We start from the raw sequence: 21,240 nt of genomic DNA on the forward strand, positions 1-21,240 counted from the left end.
TCTTCCCATTGGCCAGGGTTTTTGCAATCCTATGTGATAGGCCCCAGGTGGGTCACCTGTCCTGCGATCAATCGTCCGTTAAAGGGGCCATGCTACCACAGTAATATTACTGAGTGGCAGAACACTGGTGGCACAGTAGCTCAGTGGTTAGCACTGTTGCTTCAAAGCCAGGGTCCCAGCTTGGGTCACTGTCAGTGTGGAGTCTGCACGTTATCCCCGTGTCTGGGTGCTCCGGTTTCCTCCCACAGTCCAAAGATGTGCAGGTGGATTGACCATGCTAAATTGCCCTAGTGTCCAAAAATGTTGGGTGAGGTTACTGGGTTACATGGATAGGATGGAGGTATATGGTGTCTCCGAATCTTGGGGCCGGTCTCCTGGGCAACATTGTTTCCAGCTGGCTGGGTTGGCTGAGCAAGTGCAGCTTCAGTGCTGCTCAACCTTGTTAGTGAGGGGGCTGGTGAGCGTGGTGCCAGCAAATCAGCTGTAGAAGCCTGTGAGCCTCCATTAAGTGGACCAGTTATCATTGAATAACATTTCTGGCCTCGCTGGGCCAAGAGCTGGGAAGCTCGCGGCAATTCACGCTCGCTACAACACTGAATCGTACCGAAGAATCGTGCCCCGACACTCTGCACCTGTAGGAAGCCATTCAAAGACACAAGCCCAAGTGTCCACTTATTCAGACTGGTGTCATCTTGGGTATATCTCACATGATTGCCAGCCACCCTTGCAAAGTATACGTGGACTGCTGACTGGGAGATCCTGAATATCTCTTTGGCAGAGCTTTGGAGGAATCAGAGGAAAAAGTGCTGTGGCCAGTGGTGACTGGCAGCCTTTGTAATATATGACTCCCAGGTCCAGGAGGGATCAAAGCTTCTTCTGGGAGGTTGCAGAAATCTATAACCATCAGACGTAACAACTTGAAAGAACACGTCTGTTCTTTCAAGCTGAAGTTCTTATAGAATTTCCAGAATAAATATTGCTTTAGTTTTGGGAGAGTCCTGACATGTGTTCCAGAAAGTCTCTAAATGCGCTTTTGTGTTCCCCTTCACAGCTTCAGCTGCATGTGGACATTCCCAGCCTCGGGAAATCCAACAGTTGCAGCAAGGCAAGGATATTCTCAAAGAACACTCCTTATTTGTCAGGAAGGGCAGGAGTGACTCCCCTTCCCACCCCAACTCTAACGCCTACCTTTCCTATGATCCCATCCGAACATTCCCTCCCTCACAGCCCGGGATCAACATTTTATTGGATCAGGGATTGGAGCCCCCCAGCCCAAAGTCAGAGAGTTGCCAGCTCCAAGGGAACGTGATCCTGCAGTCTCTTCTCCAGACTTCGCCACCTGACTATAAGCTCAGCCTTCAAACAGACATCGATCTGGCAATGAAGCCATATACATGCTGCAGAGTTAAAGCTCCCCAGCATGCGGCGAAACTCTAACCTTCGAGATTCCCTACCTGCGACTAGAACTTTTCCTCCCCTTGCTGATGGACTTGGATTTTGTTTATTGTCACATGTACCGAGGTACAGCTAAAAGCATTTTTCTGCGAGCAGCTCAACAGATGGATTGACAAGTTAAACGTCGCCCCATAGTGTAAGAAGGAGAAGTCACACAAACCCGCCCCATTGTGTAAAAAGGAGAAGTCACACAAACCAAGTGTGATGGGGACATGTTGAACATTTTTCAAGTTTGTTACATGTTGATTCCAGACCTTTGGCTATTCTGCATCATTCTATTCTGCATCATTCAGCAGTTCATTGGCAAAACTACAGCCAGAAAACAAAACAAAAGACATGCATGAAATCAAAGCATAAAACTGTCATTACTCTGGGGCTAATTGCTCCACGCTACACAAATTTACAATTCATTTAACAGCTCATTAAAAAAATAGTCTGCATCTAAATTTGAACCAGCAGAGGGCAGCAGAGCAGAGCTACTGATCAGCTGTTCTGGGGAAATTTGCATACGTGCAGTGCGGTCAGCCTAAGTTGAAGGTGAACCTGCGAAGAAGACCCAAGGAGTTTGAGTAAAGGCAAGCAACCAGCAGAGGGCAGCAGAGCAGAGCTACTGATCAGCTGTTCTGGGGAAATTTGCATACGTGCAGTGCGGTCAGCCTAAGTTGAAGGTGAACCTGCGAAGAAGACCCAAGGAGTTTGAGTAAAGGCAAGCAACCAGCAGAGGGCAGCAGAGCAGAGCTACTGATCAGCTGTTCTGGGGAAATTTGCATACGTGCAGTGCGGTCAGCCTAAGTTGAAGGTGGTTTGTGGAGGGGCTGTTGGCAAGTGACAGTTAAACCCGAAACACTTTGTGAGTGTTTCCCACCCTACCTCCTCCTCTAACCAACCCCCCCACCCCACGGTGGTTGGGAAGCGGGAGCAGGGGCCTGTCGTGAAGGTGAGTGAGTGCCTTTAAATTTGCTTACCTTTCAGCGGGATCAGGGTTTGAGGTAATATCAGGTAAGCTCTTCCTTTCTTTTTCTTTTTCTTGTTTTTTTTTTAATCTAGAGGGGATGTCAGGGAAGGCAGTACAATGCTCCTCCTGCAGAATGTTTGAGGTGAGGGACGCCGTCAGTGTCCCTGCTGATTTCATCTGTGGGAAGTGCACCCAACTCCAGCTCCTCAAAAACCGTGTTAGGGACCTGGAGCTTGAGCTGGATGAACTTCGGATCATTCGGGAGGCAGAGGGGGTCATAGATAGGAGCTTCAGGGAAATAGTTACACCAAAGACTGGAGATAGATGGGTAACTGTAAGAGGGACTGGGAAGAAGCAGTCAGTGCAGGGACCCCCTGCGGTCGTTCCCCTGAGTAACAAGTATACCGTTTTGGATACTTGTGGGGGGGACGACTTACCAGGGGTAAGCCATGGGGTACGGGCCTCTGGCACGGAGTCTGTCCCTGTTGCTCAGAAGGGAAGGGGGGAAAGGAGTAGAACATTAGTAATTGGGGACTCAATAGTCAGGGGCACAGATAGGAGATTTTGTGGGAGCGAGAGAGACTCACGTTTGGTATGTTGCCTCCCAGGTGCAAGGGTACGTGATGTCTCGGATCGTGTTTTCCGGGTCCTTAAGGGGGAGGGGGAGCAGCCCCAAGTCGTAGTCCACATTGGCACTAACGACATAGGTAGGAAAGGGGACAAGGATGTCAGGCAGGCCTTTAGGGAGCTAGGATGGAAGCTCAGAGCGAGAACAAACAGAGTTGTTATCTCTGGGTTGTTGCCCGTGCCACGTGATAGTGAGATGAGGAATAGGGAGAGAGAGCAATTAAACACGTGGCTACAGGGATGGTGCAGGCGGGAGGGATTCAGATTTCTGGATAACTGGGGCTCTTTCTGGGGAAGGTGGGACCTCTATAGACAGGATGGTCTACATCTGAACCTGAGGGGCACCAATATCCTGGGGGGGAGATTTGTTAGTACTCTTTGGGGGGGTTTAAACTAATTCAGCAGGGGCATGGGAACCTGGATTGTAGTTTTGGGGTGCGAGAGATTGAGAGTAGAGAGGTCAGGAGCACAGTTTTGACTTCGCAGGAGGGCGGCAGTGTTCAGGTCTGTGGTTTGAAGTGTGTCTATTTCAATGCCAGGAGTATACGAAATAAGGTAGGGGAACTGGCAGCATGGGTTGGTACCTGGGACTTCGATGTTGTGGCCATTTCAGAGACATGGATAGAGCAGGGACAGGAATGGTTGTTGCAGGTTCCGGGGTTTAGGTGCTTTAGTAAGGTCAGAGAAGGGGGCAAAAGAGGGGGAGGTGTGGCGCTGCTAGTCAAGGACAGTATTACGGTGGTAGAAAGGATGCAAGATGGGGACTCTTCTTCCGAGGTAGTATGGGCTGAGGTTAGAAACAGGAAAGGAGAGGTCACCCTGTTGGGAGTTTTCTATAGGCCACCTAATAGTTCTAGAGATGTAGAGGAAAGGATGGCGAAGATGATTCTGGAAAAGAGCGAAAGTAACAGGGTAGTTGTTATGGGAGACTTTAACTTTCCTAATATTGACTGGAAAAGATATAGTTCGAGTACATTGGATGGGTCGTTCTTTGTACAATGTGTGCAGGAGGGTTTTCTGACACAATATGTTGACAGGCCAACAAGAGGTGAGGCCACTTTGGATTTGGTTTTGGGTAATGAACCAGGCCAGGTGTTAGATCTGGAGGTAGGTGAACACTTTGGAGACAGTGATCACAATTCGGTGACCTTTACGTTAGTGATGGAAAGGGATAAGTATACCCCGCAGAGCAAGAGTTATAGCTGGGGGAAGGGCAATTATGATGCCATTAGACATGACTTAGGATGTGTTGGTTGGAGAAGTAGGCTGCAAGGGTTGGGCACACTGGATATGTGGAGCTTGTTCAAGGAACAGCTATTGCATGTTCTTGATAAGTACGTACCAGTCAGGCAGGGAGGAAGGGGTCGAGCGAGGGAACCGTGGTTTACCAAAGAAGTGGAATCTCTTGTTAAGAGGAAGAAGGAGGCCTATGTGAAGATGAGGCGTGAAGTTTCAGTTGGGGCGCTTGATAGTTACAAGGAAGCGAGGAAGGATCTAAAGAGAGAGCTGAGACGAGCAAGGAGGGGACATGAGAAGTCTTTGGCAGGTAGGATCAAGGAAAACCCAAAAGCTTTCTATAGGTATGTCAGGAATAAAAGAATGACTAGGGTAAGAGTAGGGCCAGTCAAGGACAGTGGTGGGAAGTTGTGTGTGGAGGCTGAGGAGATAAGCGAGATACTAAATGAATACTTTTCGTCAGTATTCACTCAAGAAAAAGATAATATTGAGGAGGAGAATGCTGAGACCCAGGCTATTAGAATAGATGGCATTGAGGTGCGTAGGGAAGAAGTGTTGGCAATTCTGGACAAGGTGAAAATAGATAAGTCCCCGGGGCCGGATGGGATTTATCCTAGGATTCTCTGGGAAGCCAGGGAAGAGATTGCTGAGCCTTTGGCTTTGATTTTTAGGTCATCATTGGCTACAGGAATAGTGCCAGAGGACTGGAGGATAGCAAATGTGGTCCCTTTGTTCAAGAAGGGGAGTAGAGATAACCCCGGTAACTATAGGCCGGTGAGCCTCACGTCTGTGGTGGGTAAAGTCTTGGAGAGGATTATAAAAGATACGATTTATAATCATCTAGATAGGAATAATATGATTAGGGATAGTCAGCATGGTTTTGTGAAGGGTAGGTCATGCCTCACAAACCTTATCGAGTTCTTTGAGAAGGTGACTGAACAGGTAGACGAGGGTAGAGCAGTTGATGTGGTGTATATGGATTTCAGTAAAGCGTTTGATAAGGTTCCCCACGGTCGGCTATTGCAGAAAATACGGAGGCTGGGGATTGAGGGTGATTTAGAGATGTGGATCAGAAATTGGCTAGTTGAAAGAAGACAGAGAGTGGTAGTTGATGGGAAATGTTCAGAATGGAGTTCAGTTACGAGTGGCGTACCACAAGGATCTGTTCTGGGGCCGTTGCTGTTTGTCATTTTTATAAATGACCTAGAGGAGGGCGCAGAAGGATGGGTGAGTAAATTTGCAGACGACACTAAAGTCGGTGGAGTTGTAGACAGTGCGGAAGGATGTTGCAGGTTACAGAGGGACATAGATAAGCTGCAGAGCTGGGCTGAGAGGTGGCAAATGGAGTTTAATGTGGAGAAGTGTGAGGTGATTCACTTTGGAAAGAATAACAGGAATGCGGAATATTTGGCTAATGGTAAAATTCTTGGTAGTGTGGATGAGCAGAGGGATCTCGGTGTCCATGTACATAGATCCCTGAAAGTTGCCACCCAGGTTGATAGGGTTGTGAAGAAGGCCTATGGTGTGTTGGCCTTTATTGGTAGAGGGATTGAGTTCCGGAGCCATGAGGTCATGATGCAGCTGTACCAAACTCTGGTACGGCCGCATTTGGAGTATTGCGTACAGTTCTGGTCGCCTCATTATAGGAAGGACGTGGAAGCTTTGGAACGGGTGCAGAGGAGATTTACCAGGATGTTGCCTGGTATGGAGGGAAAATCTTATGAGGAAAGGCTGATGGACTTGAGGTTGTTTTCGTTAGAGAGAAGAAGGTTAAGAGGTGACTTAATAGAGGCATACAAAATGATCAGAGGGTTAGATAGGGTGGACAGCGAGAGGCTTCTCCCGCGGATGGAGGTGGCTAGCACGAGGGGACATAGCCTTAAATTGAGGGGTAATAGATATAGGACAGAGGTCAGAGGTGGGTTTTTTACGCAAAGAGTGGTGAGGCCGTGGAATGCCCTACCTGCAACAGTAGTGAACTCGCCAACATTGAGGGCATTTAAAAATTTATTGGATAAGCATATGGATGATAAGGGCATAGTGTAGGTTAGATGGCCTTTAGTTTTTTTTTCTCCATGTCGGTGCAACATCGAGGGCCGAAGGGCCTGTACTGCGCTGTATCGTTCTATGTTCTATGTTCTATGTAAATTGCACAGTGACGCTTTGGAATGAAGCCAAATTAAGGTAAAATGACATTTGCTTTCAACCAACTGGAAATTAAGATTTGTGTTAGCAACAAGTCCAACATATTTTACTTGTATTTCCATATTCCTCATCCGTGCTTTCAATACTCATATTAGTGCTTAGATTATGTCAAAATTGAGATGCCTTTGCTCCTGTACCTTATTGATCTAAATATGCACAGATTGTCAGCTTCATTTTTACCACACCAATAACTAAATAATGTGCTGCTTGTTGGCATTTTGATGTGTGTGAACAGAAATAATCCAAATACATCTACTTAATAATCTTCTCCGTCTTCCAGGTGAATAAACTTGGATTCTGCATAATCACAGGTGATTGCTACCAGGCTCCACTGTTACTTAGAAGAAGAAAGAATTCAAAACACTGCTCTGAAACATGGAGGGTGAATGTCTTGTGAGTTGGGGGTGTCATATTACCTTACGCAATATATATATATTACTGTCTTGAGCCAGCCGAATTGTTGAAATGAATAATAGTCTTCTTTTAAATATAAACTAATTTATTGAGTAATATAAATAAATATTGAGTTCTTTAACTTAATACTCAACTAGTAAATAAATAAACTATTGTAGAGATAACTAATTACATTATACAACACAATGCTTTGATAATAAATAACTTCTCTCTCTAGCTTCACTATGTCTGTTCTCTCTGCACTCCTGATACACTCTTATCAGAAAGAGTGGGAAAACTATTAATATAGGTCTCGATAGTGAGACCTCTAGTGTTCAATTGCCATATTGATGTCCAGAGATCACTACAGGGAGAGTAAGTATAAACCTGCAGCAGGAAACCCCAGAAAAACATCTATGCAAAATAATTGGCAAAACTCTTAATATTTTGATTGCATTATTAAATTATCCTGTCAAACCATCACGATAGATGCCCCTGAAGTGAGCCACAATCTGCAGGCATTTAATTCCAAAGTTATATAAAGGCAAGAAATTACAGCAAAATGATCTAACCATAATGTTGATTGGTGGATCTGGGCCATCGGGTGGAATCTAATGGCCAACCTAGGAGCCGGCAGGTTGAGAAGCAGGAGGAGAAGGGAGGGAGAGAAATTCGATCAGTTTGGAAATGGTGGAGAGCCTGTCACTGTTCACAACTCTAACCTCCCCCCCCCCCCCCCCCCCCTCCCAACCCTACACCACCACTCAACTTCCCCACCACCACTCAACCAATCAAGTCAGGGGCGGAAAGCTGAGGTTAACTTTCCTGCCACTAGGCTAATTGATTAAATGGCCAATTACAGGGCATTTAAGGGCGTTATCCCACCGCCACTAGTATTCTACCAGTGGCGGTGGAGCAGGGAACATGCCATGTGGGCAGGCTCAGGGGGAGGAAGGTTGATTATCAGGCACCTTGGTAGCAAGACCCTCCGCCACTGACAGCAACACACTTGCCCTCCAAATCAACTCCCCCATGCCACCTTGCTGGGGCCTGCCAGACTGACTCATGCAAGGCCACCCCACTTAATTATACTCCGGGCCTCCGAGTGCTGCTCCTGGTTTTAGGTCTATAATCCCTGAAGTGTCCAATGCTCCTGGTGGTGCTGCTGGGATTGAAAAGCTGCCAGTCATCTAATTGGCGGGCAATTTGTGAAGACCTGACATTCACATTCAAAGGCAATGGAAGCCCCGATGGCAGATAGGTGAGTGTCTGATTGGGATTCAATCCGCTCAGAGTGCCCAGTGATGGCTACAGCGGGGTTGCCACTGACTCTTTGGCTGCAAAATAAAGCACACCTGGTGGAAATGGTGCTTATGCCATTTTCCCAGAGATTTTTCAGTCTTTCCATGGAAGTTTTAGTCGGGAATATCTGCATAACCTATCCTTGCAGTATTATCACAAGCACCTGAGCCAGCAGAGTGTCTATTGATGGGCCTCAAAATCTAACAATGGACATAAAAAGATAAAGGGAAGTTTGTATGCTGCCCAGCTCAACATGGCTGGGCTTGGGCTGATTGCAAATTTCAACCATCAAGCCCCAAATTGGGAGCAATTTAATTTCCCCCTCCCCCCCCCCCAAGATTCAAGCAAAAAAGAGCAATAATTTACTCATGCAATTATTATAATATGATGAAACCCTGAAATTCAGTTTATTTGCCTCTGTGCAATTTATATCCAGCTGTTCTCATGCAATCTAACTTAAAACTCTATTAAAACAAATTTCCTGTTCATCTTCATAATTTCGATTTGTCAGTTAACCTGTTTCAGTTAACAAGCTGGCATACAGTCCAATGCACAATGTATTCTATAAATGAAAACAGCAAATCCATTGATAAATGATTAAATACAGTGAAAGAAGTCCCTGAAAATTAAAAGAATACACTTGTGAAATCATATTACTGTTCACTATGTGTCAAACATTATGTAATTACATTTATAAGAAATAACAGGCACAATAGTTTTTTAATTTTCTCGTTGACTTGCAGTAACCCTGGTGAACTCTTTGCAAGGTAATAGTTTATCTACATTTATCAAAATATAACGTAATTATCTTCATCTTTGCTTTAAAAAATAGCATAGGCTGGATTCTCCGATTGTGAGGCTATGTCCTGACGCCAGCATGGGAACGGTGACACTTTATGCCCGAAGATTCGGTGGAAAACGGTCACCGATCCTATGTTTGGTTGGGGGCTAGCATCCCAGCAGCGTAGAGCACCCGGCTCCAGCTGCCGGTACAGCCCAGAGAATTGCCGCGTCCTTGGCCATGCATTGCGCACGGCAGCGGCCTGAAGCAGCCATGCAGTGCAACATGGCGGCGGCTGCTGGCGGACCCGGCCTTTAAAGTAGTGCTCCCCCTTTGGCCGGTTTGTGAGACCCAGACTACCCCCAAACAGTGCCCCCAGCCCCTGACAAAGTCGCCCCTGTCCGCGGATCGGGGCTCCCCCGAATGTGTCGGCGCTGGACTGAGTATGATGCTTTGGAGGGGGCGGAGCATCGCAAAAGCGGGCCCGCCCCCGATTTGGTCGAAAACTGGTATTCCCTGGCCAATCGGCAAACACATTTCGATGACCGGAGAATCCTGCCCATGTTTTTTTACTTTGGTTTGACTACTTCCTTAGTTTGCTGAGGTAATAAAAATAAGCCAACACTACCAAGCCCACAGTCCTTTGCACGCAATTGCATTGGAATCAAAATTGTAGGCCCAGTCAATCTGTGACTGCTAACTAGATGCAAGGACCACTTTTCTGGTCCGAGCCCCAGTTACAGTCTCAAACTCAAACCAACAAGACATCTATAGATATGGGCAACAATGTGTAGAAATTTCCAAATACAGCAAAATAAAATTATGCACAAGATAAATTAGTCACATTTATGCAGCTTGACGCAAAAACCAAATGAAAAATATGGATTCCACAAAGCAGCGAAAAGGTGCACACAAAATAGCAGCTTTTAGAATGAGAGGAAAGACAGCCAACACGAGGCTGGCAAGATCCTACGAAGACTAAAAATTTCCCTTTAGCATAACTAAACATACATCAGACGATTCTCTGCTGAGCCACGTAAAACCAAAATTAAAAAGGGTGTTAAACAGGTGGTGGCTCCCACCCCAGGATCTTCCAATCCCTGTTGATCCACCCCACCCGGAACACTATGCTCGTGCACACACAACTGCAATGGGTTCCCCTCACTGGACCTGTACTCTGTACCCTGGACACCCGCTCGCAGTGTCACCTGGACCAGGTGATGGTCCACTCCCCGTGGCACTCATCCACCCTCCCGCCATGGACATGTCCCCGGAGCTGTGTCCCATCCTCTGGGTGTTTGGATGTTGGCTGCTGCGTGTGTGGTGTTGCCTCCTGCAGTGTCCATGCATCACGGTCTGATTGGGATGCTAGGCAATGACTTCCACATGCTACATGACCCACCCACCCATGGGATCCACTTGGTTTGTGTGACGTGCTCACTTAACCTTGATTGCCAATTTCTAATTAGCAGCATCTTCAGCCCCATGGTCAGAGGCCCCGACAGTCGGCGAGGGTCATGGGTAATCATTGGGGCAGCAAGGCAGGCACAAGGGTTGCCCCTGGAAAGGGTACACATGATTCAGGGGTTGGCAGGTTGGTGCCATGGACGATTACCCCCCCTCCCCCGGTTGTCCCCCAAGTGCCACCCCACCCCCCATCTTCCTATGGTGGCCCACCCCGGCAGAGGGTCCCACACCCCCAGCCCCCGCTGTGCGTGTGAGCAAAGATAGCTACTCGCCTCCTTGGCTCCCCACAGAAGTCCTTTCGCCAGGTTAATTTTTTTAAAAAGGAGCACAAAGCGGCACCAGCATGACTATTTGCTAAGGAGGCCAATGAATGTCGGGAGGCTGTTGGATATGGGGTGGCTCTGGTTAATTGTATGGAAATAGGGCTTAAGTGGTGAAAATTGGTTTTTCTCCACACTATAGAGAGATCCCGGTTTCGCCTACGGGAGGGGGCCAGTTGCATCGCAAACTATTTGGCGGCGGGCATGGTTCCCGTTTTCTGCCTCACACCGGCCTTGTTTCGCTTATGCAAGAGCGTAACGAAACTGAAGAATTGCGCCCTTAGAACATCACTTGATCACAACACAGCCAGAGGATCGAGTCCTTCATCGTTTTTGGGAGAATCGTGCCCTACATTTATGATTTCTCCCCAAACTTTACAGAAAGGATGTTAAAGGTTAAAGCAGTAGATTGTACACTTCAATATTTTTGCTCTGACCTCATAGAATGGCAATGCTTCAATTAGATAATAGTCCCTTTGGAACTAGAGTTCAGTTGCACAGGTCACATTGCGGAGGGGCTCTGAGCAGACTAAATGTGTCGGCTGCAGCACAGGCCGTCTTTCAAAAGCAGGCAATATTATGCGAAGGAGAATGATATTCTCCTCTGTATCTTAAACCAGCATTTAGTTTGCACTAAGTCCCACTGTTTTAACGATCTACATCATTGAAACTTGATATATATGTGGAAGTGTACTGACAAGTAAGTGTGTGAGAGATTGCATGCAGACTTTAATGAGTGGGCTAACATGCAAAATAAAATGTGTCCTTGCAAGTCTTGAAGATTGTCATTTATATTGTGAACGTGGAATAGCAGCCTAATAGGGTGGTTTTATACTGCTGCTAACGACCGCCTTCCAGCTCTGTCTTTCCTTTGGACCTTGAAATAGCTTGGCATTATCCCAAATTTGCATTGCCTATAGAGTCACTGCATTGCACTGTTGCCTGACCACTGTATGACTGAGCATTCTCAACTCTCTTTCAAGGCTTTAGAGCAGCTGGAAGCCTGACTATAACAAGGTATGAAGTGGTAGAGTTTTCGAGTTGGGAACAGAGAAAAATTGGTAGACAAACTGAAGGTCAGTTGGAGCAAAATTGTGTCCATTCAAGAGATTGATAAAGCACAAAAGATAAAACAGGGCTGACAGAGACATCAAGAGTGATTAACAAATACTGTGATGGAAACTGCAGTGATTTAAGGCATGATTCTCTGGCCTCGTTATGCTTTCGCTCAAGTGTAATGAGGCCGGTGAATAGCGGATGAGGCCAAAAACAAAATCCGCGTCAGGCGGCAAACAGTTTGCGTCACAACCGGCCTTCCCCCATAGGCGCAATCGGGGTCGTGCCGTTAAACTTAAATTATCACCACTTAAGTCCAATTTCCATACAATTAACAAGAGCCACCCATATCCAAGAGCCTTCTATCAATCCACAACAAGTGGTCACACTGGCGCCGATTAGTACTCCTTTTGAAAAAACGTGAACCTGATGGAAGGGCCTCTGTGTGGAGCTGCGGAGGGGAGTAGCCATCTCTTCCCATTGGCAAAGAGTCTGGGGGTGCTGAGCTTGTCAACTCAGTGCTCATTGAGGGGTAGGGGACTTTCCGCAGGGGTGAGCCGCCATGGGGAAATATGTGCTGGAGAGATGGTCAAAGTGTTCGGGGGGTAATCCGCATTGCAGAAGGAAGTGACAGAGGCATCATAATGGCTTTGCGAAAAGATGTTTAATGTGCTGTATAAGCCACACTCCCGATGGTGCACCCCCCCCCCACCCCCAATACCAGAATCCCCACTTCCCCCTTCCCATCCACTCCTTCCCCCCCAGTGCTCGCCGTAGTCCTCGACATGCTTGGCTCTCCTAGCTCTACCACTACATCTTGGTGTTTCCCAAGGAAGCACATCAGAGATGAAGGCAGACAGTTCCTTACCTCGTCTCATAGCCTTTGATGCCGCTGGCAGGTGTCCTCTGGGGGCTCTGGGGCCGGAGGACCCTGGCTCACTTGTCAGCAGCATATGCACAGTGGTGCCGTGCTGTCCCATATGCTGACTGCGAGATGTGACCTCATAAGAGGGGTGGAACTCGGGGGAGTTGGTGGCCACCATCGCCACTCCATGGGATGGGCCAGTTTGGCACCCAGTGCCCCCTCCTTCTGCTCAGTGCCCATAGGGGACTGGGGTTCACCTTGGGATGGTGAACATGCGTCATCTGGCACTGCCAGCCCAGGCGGTTCCCCATTGTCCGCACCACTGTGTTGATGCCCGCAGTGATTCTACTCCTTGATTGGGCCATGATCTGCAGTCTCAGCCATGCCCACCTGTGAGCAGGACATGGCCCGCAGAACCTCATCAATGTCAGCCTAGTACTGCAGGACACACCACACTGAGTCGGACATTCTGCCGAGACCTTCAGCCATGGCCGTCACTGACTGCCCGATGCCTTGGATACCTTCACCCATGGTGCTGACATTGTGCACGACGCTCTTCACTGTGGTTGCCATCCTAGCAGTGTTGGCCTCGGTGCCACTCATTGCCGCCAACATCTCCTGTGCCCCTAGACTCTGGGACTTTGGATCTGCTGGAGCGACACTGACGTCTCCCTCCGAATGTTCAGGTTGCTCCCTATCCCCTTCATCAGCTCCGGGTAACCCTGTTCCACAGGCTCAGCAGGCTGGGACACAGTTGTGGGCTGGGATCCCGCAGTCCTCCAACTGCTGTCTATCCTGCGGGTTCCTGCTTCCACCTGATGTGCATTATCAGTAGTGTGGTGCTCACCCGATTGTGCCCCAGAAGCCTGTCCACTAACATGTCCCAGCGAGGAGGTGATGGGGCTGGTGGAGGATGGGATGACAGCTATGCCATAACCACGGTAGAATCCTCGGACCTCTCCTCCGAGGTGTTCTCCTCGGAGTCAGGAGAGAGTGCTACCCAGGATGGGCCGGCGCCATTGGCTGCAAGAGAATGGACATATGGTCAGTGTGAGGGATGGGTCAATCAGCGAGTAAAGCACATTTGACAGGTCCTCTAGTGGAGCCCCGTGGTTCCTCACAACTGCGGGGTCCATAAGACCATAAGACATAGGAGCGGAAGTAAGGCCATTCGGCCCATCGAGTCCACTCCACCATTCAATCATGGTTGATTTCAACTCCATTTACCCGCTCTCTCCCCAGCCTCTGCCAGTTACCCGATGATTATGGGTGAGCTTTTCCTGAGGAGACACAGAGAGGGCATCATTAGTCACACGCGTGGTTCACAGTGGTGGGAGAGGGGCTGTTAAGGCTGGGTTTAGGGGGGAGGGGGGGGAAGGCTGGGGGTCACATAGGAAATTTGGAGGGAGGAGCTTTGGTGTCTGCTGCTCACTCTTCCTGCACTGAAGGCCAGTCCTCCTGGTCATACCCCTTGAGCTGACAGCTCCACAAGCTCATCCTAGGCAGAACTGTCTGCCTTGTGCCTCACCCCCTGGGACCCTCGGGGGAAGAGAACACCCCTCCTGGCCTCCACGCATCTCGCAGCCTCCCCAGGTCAGCATCCCCGAATCTTAGAGCTGATCTCCTCAGCGCCATTGATTCGAGCTGGCTGGGGTTAGCTGGTGCAAGTGCGGCTTAAGAACAAAGAACAAAGAAAATTACACAGGAACAGGCCCTTCGGCCCTCCCAGCCTGCGCCGAAGTATTGCTCGACCTTGTAGTGGGGGCTGGCGAGTGTGGTCCCAGCTAAATAGCTGGTGAGCTTTCATTTGCAGCAAGAAGCCCATTAGTGCTCATTAAGTGGACCAATTAACGTTGAATAGTGTTGAGGGCCACACTGGGCCGAACACCGTGAAGTGCACGACAATTACCGCTCGCTACCACACTTAGAAATGTTTCTGAGGAATTGCTCCCTTCGGAAATGAAAATGTTGCTCTGAAAATCAAGGCTGGAATTCTCAGGTCATTGTGATTCAATTTTCCCACCCTCCGCCAGCAGGTTTCCCGGCGGTGTGGTTACAATGGGAAATCGTATTGACAATCGGCGGGAAGATAGAATCCCGCCACCAGCAAACGGTGTGAGGCTGAAAAACATGTGGCTGGGGATGGAGAATTCAGTCCCAAATCTTCCGTTTGGGATTCTGCAAAAACCGGCGGGTTGGGCAATTGCGGCGCGAAGGAGTGGCGTGAACTACTCTGGCGTCGGGCCGCCCCAAAGGTGCAGAATCCTCTCCACCTACAGGGGCTAGGCTGGCGCCGGAGTGGTTTGTGCCACGCGAACCGGCAGCGAAGGGCCTTCGCCGGCGCGAGTTGACGCATGCACGGGAGCACCAGCGTATGCTGGCATCATCCTAGCGCATGCACAGGGAGGTTCATCTCCACATCGGCCATCGCGGACTCTTACAGCGGCCGACGCGGAGGAATAGCGTGCCCCCACGGCACAGGCCTGTCCGTGGATCGGTGGGCCCCGATCGCGGGCCAGGCCACCGTGGGGGCACCTCCCGGGGTCAGATACCCCCGTGCCCCCCCAAGGATCCCGGATGTCGCCCGCGCAGCCAGGTGTCGCCGGTGTAATTTACGCCGGCGGGACTGGCCGGTAATGGGTGACCACTCGGCCCATCGCGGGCCGGAAAATCGCCGGAGGGCCGCTGCCAGCGGCCGCTGACTGGCATGGCACGATTCCCGCCCCCGCTAAATCCCCGGCGCCGGAGAATTCGGCAGCTGGCGGGGGCGGGATTCAAGCCGCCGCTCCCCCGGCGATTCTCCGACCTGGCGGGGATTAGAGAATCCCGCCCTCCATGACTACTGTCCACAACCTCTGCATTAAAAGTTTCAGGCTGTGAACATACACACTTAAATATAGAATGTCAAGGAACATGTCTGAGTTGGGAAATTTAGAATGGAGTTGAAAAGTTTTGAACCGGGATTTGCAGTATACACCTTCCTGAAAGTGCCAATCCAGGATTGGCTGGTTTAGCTCAGAGGGCTAGACAGCTGGTTTGTGATGCAGAACAGGCCAGCAGCGTGGGTTCAATTCCCTTAACAGCTTACCCGAACAGGCGCCGGAATGTGGCGACTTGGGGCTTTTCACAGTAACTTCATACTTGTGACAATAAAAGGTTATTATGATTAGGAAGCTGAATATTGCAAAGAAGAGAAATACCCAGTACCCACTGCAAAAGAGCCACACTCTTTATTTCATATATGCGTGTATACAGTATTCACATATATTAAGTCTAGTCTTGTTTAGGACACATGTTTTATGTTTAATACATTGGTAAATCTGTTACGTCAAATGTCTTTGGTATTCACTTTTAATGTACAGTAACTCATTTATTATAACACACCAAGGAATTTGACACAAATACATTGCTAAATGTACCAAGAATAGTGCACAGAGCAACCTCAGTCATATTTACACCCACAAAGATCTGCATTAATTTGCTGACTCATGGGTCAGGTGAAAAAATATGTTTATTCGCCATTTGAACAGGTTTAGAATTACAATATCTGTCCTAATTGTGCTGTCTTTTTCTATGTTCTATTTCATTAATAATTAGGTACTTCCCAGTTTACTAAAATCTGATTTCCATTCAGATGCCAAAGTGAGATCGCCTGAGGCATCCTTTCACGTGGATTCTTTATTCAAAAATATTTTTCACAAAACTGATTTTTCTGTTGATACAACTCCTCCAGGTTTGGGTGAAATAAAAATAAATCTACGATTCAATAATAAATCTATATTGAGGGCTATAAATAGCCTCCTGAAAGGTGAAAGAGAAATTAATTCCCGAACAAAATATTCTTCAGAAATGTTCATTTAAGGTTTGAAATCATTATTAGGGTGATTCTGACAAATATATGTTTAACACCCCTACTGATTTTTTTCTCTCTCTATTACTTTAATGTAGAGAGATGTCAAGTGGTACAATGGGTAGAGCAGTCCTATATCTGAGTCAGAAACTCTGAGTTTAAGTACCACTTCAGGACTCTGACTATGGAAGGAGCATTCATGATGCAGCCAGAGAGGTTGGTAATTGGCCTGCTGATGGCAGGCAATAAAAGCAGGAGCGATTCCTGGCCAGCCATTCTCGCTACAGAGTGGTGCCCCTCAAGCTGCAACCATTTGTCTCTCTCCAACAGAGTCATATGGTCCCTTATTGGCCATGGTTAATCATGACTGACTGTAATGTAGACATTATACCATCTAGTTTATGTCAACCACTTCACAACTGCCATTGAACTTATTCCACAGTCAACCATGTAGGAAGGTTGCTGGGAGAGACGCATTTTCATTAAACAGCACCATGATGCTGACCACCTCGTAGCCTGACCAGGAATTGACGGGAAACGAAAGAGAAAATGCTGGAAAATGCCATCAATTCCTCCTCCAAACCTGGGGGAGGAATTGATGTTGCCCTTTAGAGTAAGATACAGATACCTAAATACCAGTCAGCTTTAAAACCTCACCCCATCATTTTCAGTGTGTTCAGTAGATGCTTGCATTATTTTTCTGGCAGGCCAGACAGAGGCTGGAACCTTTCACTCAGACACAAAGGAATTCTCTGAGACAGAATACCCAGCCCACATCATAAATGGGCGAATTTGCATACACCACTCTCTGTACAGCAAACCCAACCTAGCTATTGCATTTGAAATTTGATCTCAGATTTCTGACAGGTTCCTGCAGTATAGCCTAGTGCCCCAACGTAAACTCTCAGCAATCTCAGAAACAGTGCTGACTGACATTGGAAAGATCTATCGATGAGCACTCAAAACATCTAATTGTACCAGGCAATACATTCAAAAATAAATTTTACTTCAGAAAATACCATCAAATACATATTATAAGGAGATGTATACCTCACATTGATAAGGTGTTCATAGTTCTTGACCGTAATAACTTCAAAGACATTTTTTATTGCAATATAGATAGGAACTGTGGTGTGGTGAAATGTATGAACATTCAGATGTCATTATAGGTTTATATGTGGAGTGCTGTAAGAAGAACATCAACAGTGGGAGGTTAATAAGCCAATTGACCCAATTTTCCAAACTGCTCATATGCAGAGTTCACACTTACTTTCTAATATCTACTGCCAATTTTACAATTCCAAATTGTGTCTCAGGTTAATTTCTTTCCAGAATGACGCAAACATTGCAGAAAGATGCAAAAATTATATAGATTATGTTAATGATAACTTAGTTGCTTGTGCATTTCAATTTCATTGTTTAATAAAATTGTTATGCTCAGCAACCACGCTAACATCAATAACATGAGGCTGGATTTTCAAATGTCAAAGGGGTAGGAATGAGTGTGGGTGTGATTTGAAAATTGTGTTCATAAAGGGTGCCACTGGATCCCACCACCTGTCAAACAGGGTGGGATTTTCAAAGGGACGGTGGGAGAGGGGGATTCTGAAGCCTGCACGCCTACAATTAAATACTCATTGAGATTGTTAATGAACTCTGAGGGAGCAGTTTTGAATTTTCAATTTGCAGGCATGATGAGCACGCAGTGTTTGGGATATGTCAGGGTGAAGCTGGCATACAGACTTATGGGGAGGCACCGGATACACTCGCGAACTCATTCAAAAGAGGGGGAATAAAAATTGGCTGCTCAACCAGTGGTACAGAGTAGCCATCGGTGGTGATGAGATGCTTGCATTTCTCATAATTTCTCATCAAGAGCTCGAGTGAAGCGTATCAGGCTGCTGGCAGCACTTGGGATACAAAGGTTTGCAAAGGAAACCCTGTTAAACAAATGAATACCAGCTGAGGGAGTGGAAATAGGAACACATTTTTCAGAGACTGGGCAGAGCAGTGAGGAGGAGCTTCAGTGGAGGCAATCTCCTAGTTAGGATGAGGCCAAAGAGCACAGAAAGAGCTTTCAAGGAGAAGAAGGCTCCTTAATAAATCCACAATAAATCGGGTGCACCACCCACTCGTCAGTTATCTGCAAATCAGAGAGTGCCTGTGCCATAAGCGCCTACCTAGGCAGCTGGTCTCAGATGTTTGTACTCAGGTCATCAAAGACCTCTGTAAATGACTCAAAAGAGACATCAGAAAACCTTGGTGCCCCCTTGTGGGTGTCTGCCTGTGCCAATGCTGGCTTCATCAGCATCTTCCTATGACATTTCCTCAGTGAATGGCAGGCCCAGTAATGGTTGCCATTTCCCTTTCCAAAGGTCTTTCGGTCTCTAGGTTTTGCGTTTCGTCTACATAATTACATAAACAATAGGGGCAGGAGTAGACCAGGTTGGCCATCAAGCTTGCTCTGCCATTCAATACGATCATGGTTAATCTTGGGTTTCAACTCCATTTTCCCACCTGCTCTCCATGTCCTAAAATTCCCCGACAGACCAAAACCCTGTCAAACCCAACCTTGAATATATTCAACGATGGAGCATCCACATTCCTTGGGGATAGAGAATTCCAAAGATTCCCAGCCCTTTGAGTGAAGTAGTTTTTCCTCCTCTCAGTCCTACAATGATCAGCCCTTTATCCCCCATATTTTAGATTCCCTGATCAATGGAAACAATCTCTTGGTGTCCACCCTATCAAACCCTTCAGAACTTTATAGGTTTCTGTGGTGGCTTGTGATAATACACTGGAGACTTCCAGTAACGATAAAAGGGGTTTATTAACAGTTGGCAAAGGCAACTATATAAAACATAGAGTAAGATAGTTAGGTCTTGACCCTCCAGCTCCAGAGTCCACGCTGCCTGGGCCCCGTGCTTTCTCTTTATTGGCCGAAGTGTGCATGCTCCTGCATGATTGGTCCTGAGCCGGTCATGTGGACCACAAATCCCACCCCCTTAAAGGGGCCACACTACCACAGTTTCAATGAGACCACCTCTCGTTCTTCTTAACTCCAAGAGACTAAAAGTCCAATTCATTCAACATCTCAACATAGGACAACCCCTCTTATCCCAGGAACCAATTTAGTGAAGCTTCACTGAACCACCTCCATTGTCCTTTCTTGAATGCGAAGAACTAAACTGCACACCGTATTCCAGATGTGGTCTCGCCAAAACTCTGTACAAATGGAGCAAGAATTCTTTATTTCTGTAGTTCAATCCTCTTGCAATAAAAGCCAAAATATTTGCCTTTCTAATTTTTTGCTACACCTGCCTATGTTTATATTTAAAACTAGGTTCACGTCACTGCCACTGACGCGGAGCAGGTCGATACACAGGAGCCAGAAATGACCGGGTGTTACGTTCCCGATCCTGGATTGAAAATCCAGTGCATGTTCTGCTAACTAGAATTACAGAAAACAATTTGGTAACTCCAAAGGTCCAGAGGACGTCCTGGAGGTCTCTGTGTAGGGTCCCCCCACCAGCACCCCCACTCCACCATCTGAGCTGGGATGCGATCATTGCAGCTCCTCGTCATAGCCATCTGGGGTTTGCAGGGCTCAGGTAGTAATCCCAAATATTAAACAAATTCCCTTTCTCTCTCTTTCTCCCTTGTCAGCTTTACTCTATAATTAACTTTAGGCAGTTCTGTGATGGTAAGTGCATTTACTTCTTGTCAGCACGGAGTGCTACATATTCAAATCTTAATTTACCACTGGGGGGATACAATCAGATGCAGATATTTGACAAGTTTATTCCTTGATGCATATTAATGAGCAGCCCTAATGAATATGAAGCTGTCTGAGGGTGTTGTGAAGGGCAAAATATGAAAATCAAAACAAAGATGTTTCACTTTTTCAGAGTTGTGAATAGTGTATTGTGGGCACTCCCACGCAGTCCGGAACTCCGGGGGTGTGAGTGCGCTGTCAGTGAAGTGGAGATCCCGCCAGCAGAGAATCCAGCCCTGTGTTCTCCTGCTGCAGCCGAATTGCCTCTAGTTTGCACTCGTGCTGGTTGCAGTGACCAGAGAGGATTGACACGCAGATTTATGCATGGTGGGGATCACGAGGGTTTCCGTCGTGAATCCCGTTATTGGGCTGCCATTTTGAGCGGGCAGCCTGATAGTGAGGTCTGGTGGCTGGCCCTCCTCTCCCCCAAATTGCAATTCCTGCTCCCGTACCATAGGAATTGCTGTGTCACCACCCCATCACACTACGCATGCAAGAGTGACCCAATGCCCCCCTCCACTGACCCCCCACCAGAGATCCTCATCAGAGACCCTCATCAGTAAACCCCACCCAACACCCCCACCAGATCCCCACAAGAATCCTCCACCAGACCCCCCACCAGAACCCCCCAACCAGAGACCCCCACCAGGCGCATCCACCAAACACCCCTACCAGTGACCCTCACCAGAGACCCTTATCAGAAACCCCCACCCAATACTCCCACCTCACCCCCCACCAGAATCCTCCACCAGAGACCCCACCAAACCCTCCAACCAGATACCCCTACCAGACGTCCACTCCAGACCCTCCACCTGAGATCCCCAACAGGTCACCGCCAGACACTCCCCATGTCAGACACCATCAGAGATTCCTAAATAACAAAGAAAGCCCCATAACGGAGACCCCAACTCATTCCCGCTCACCAGTCACCCTGGAAACTAAAGAGCAGCCCA

This window comes from Scyliorhinus canicula, chromosome 6, assembly GCF_902713615.1.
Source record: "Scyliorhinus canicula chromosome 6, sScyCan1.1, whole genome shotgun sequence".
NCBI lineage: Eukaryota > Metazoa > Chordata > Chondrichthyes > Carcharhiniformes > Scyliorhinidae > Scyliorhinus > Scyliorhinus canicula.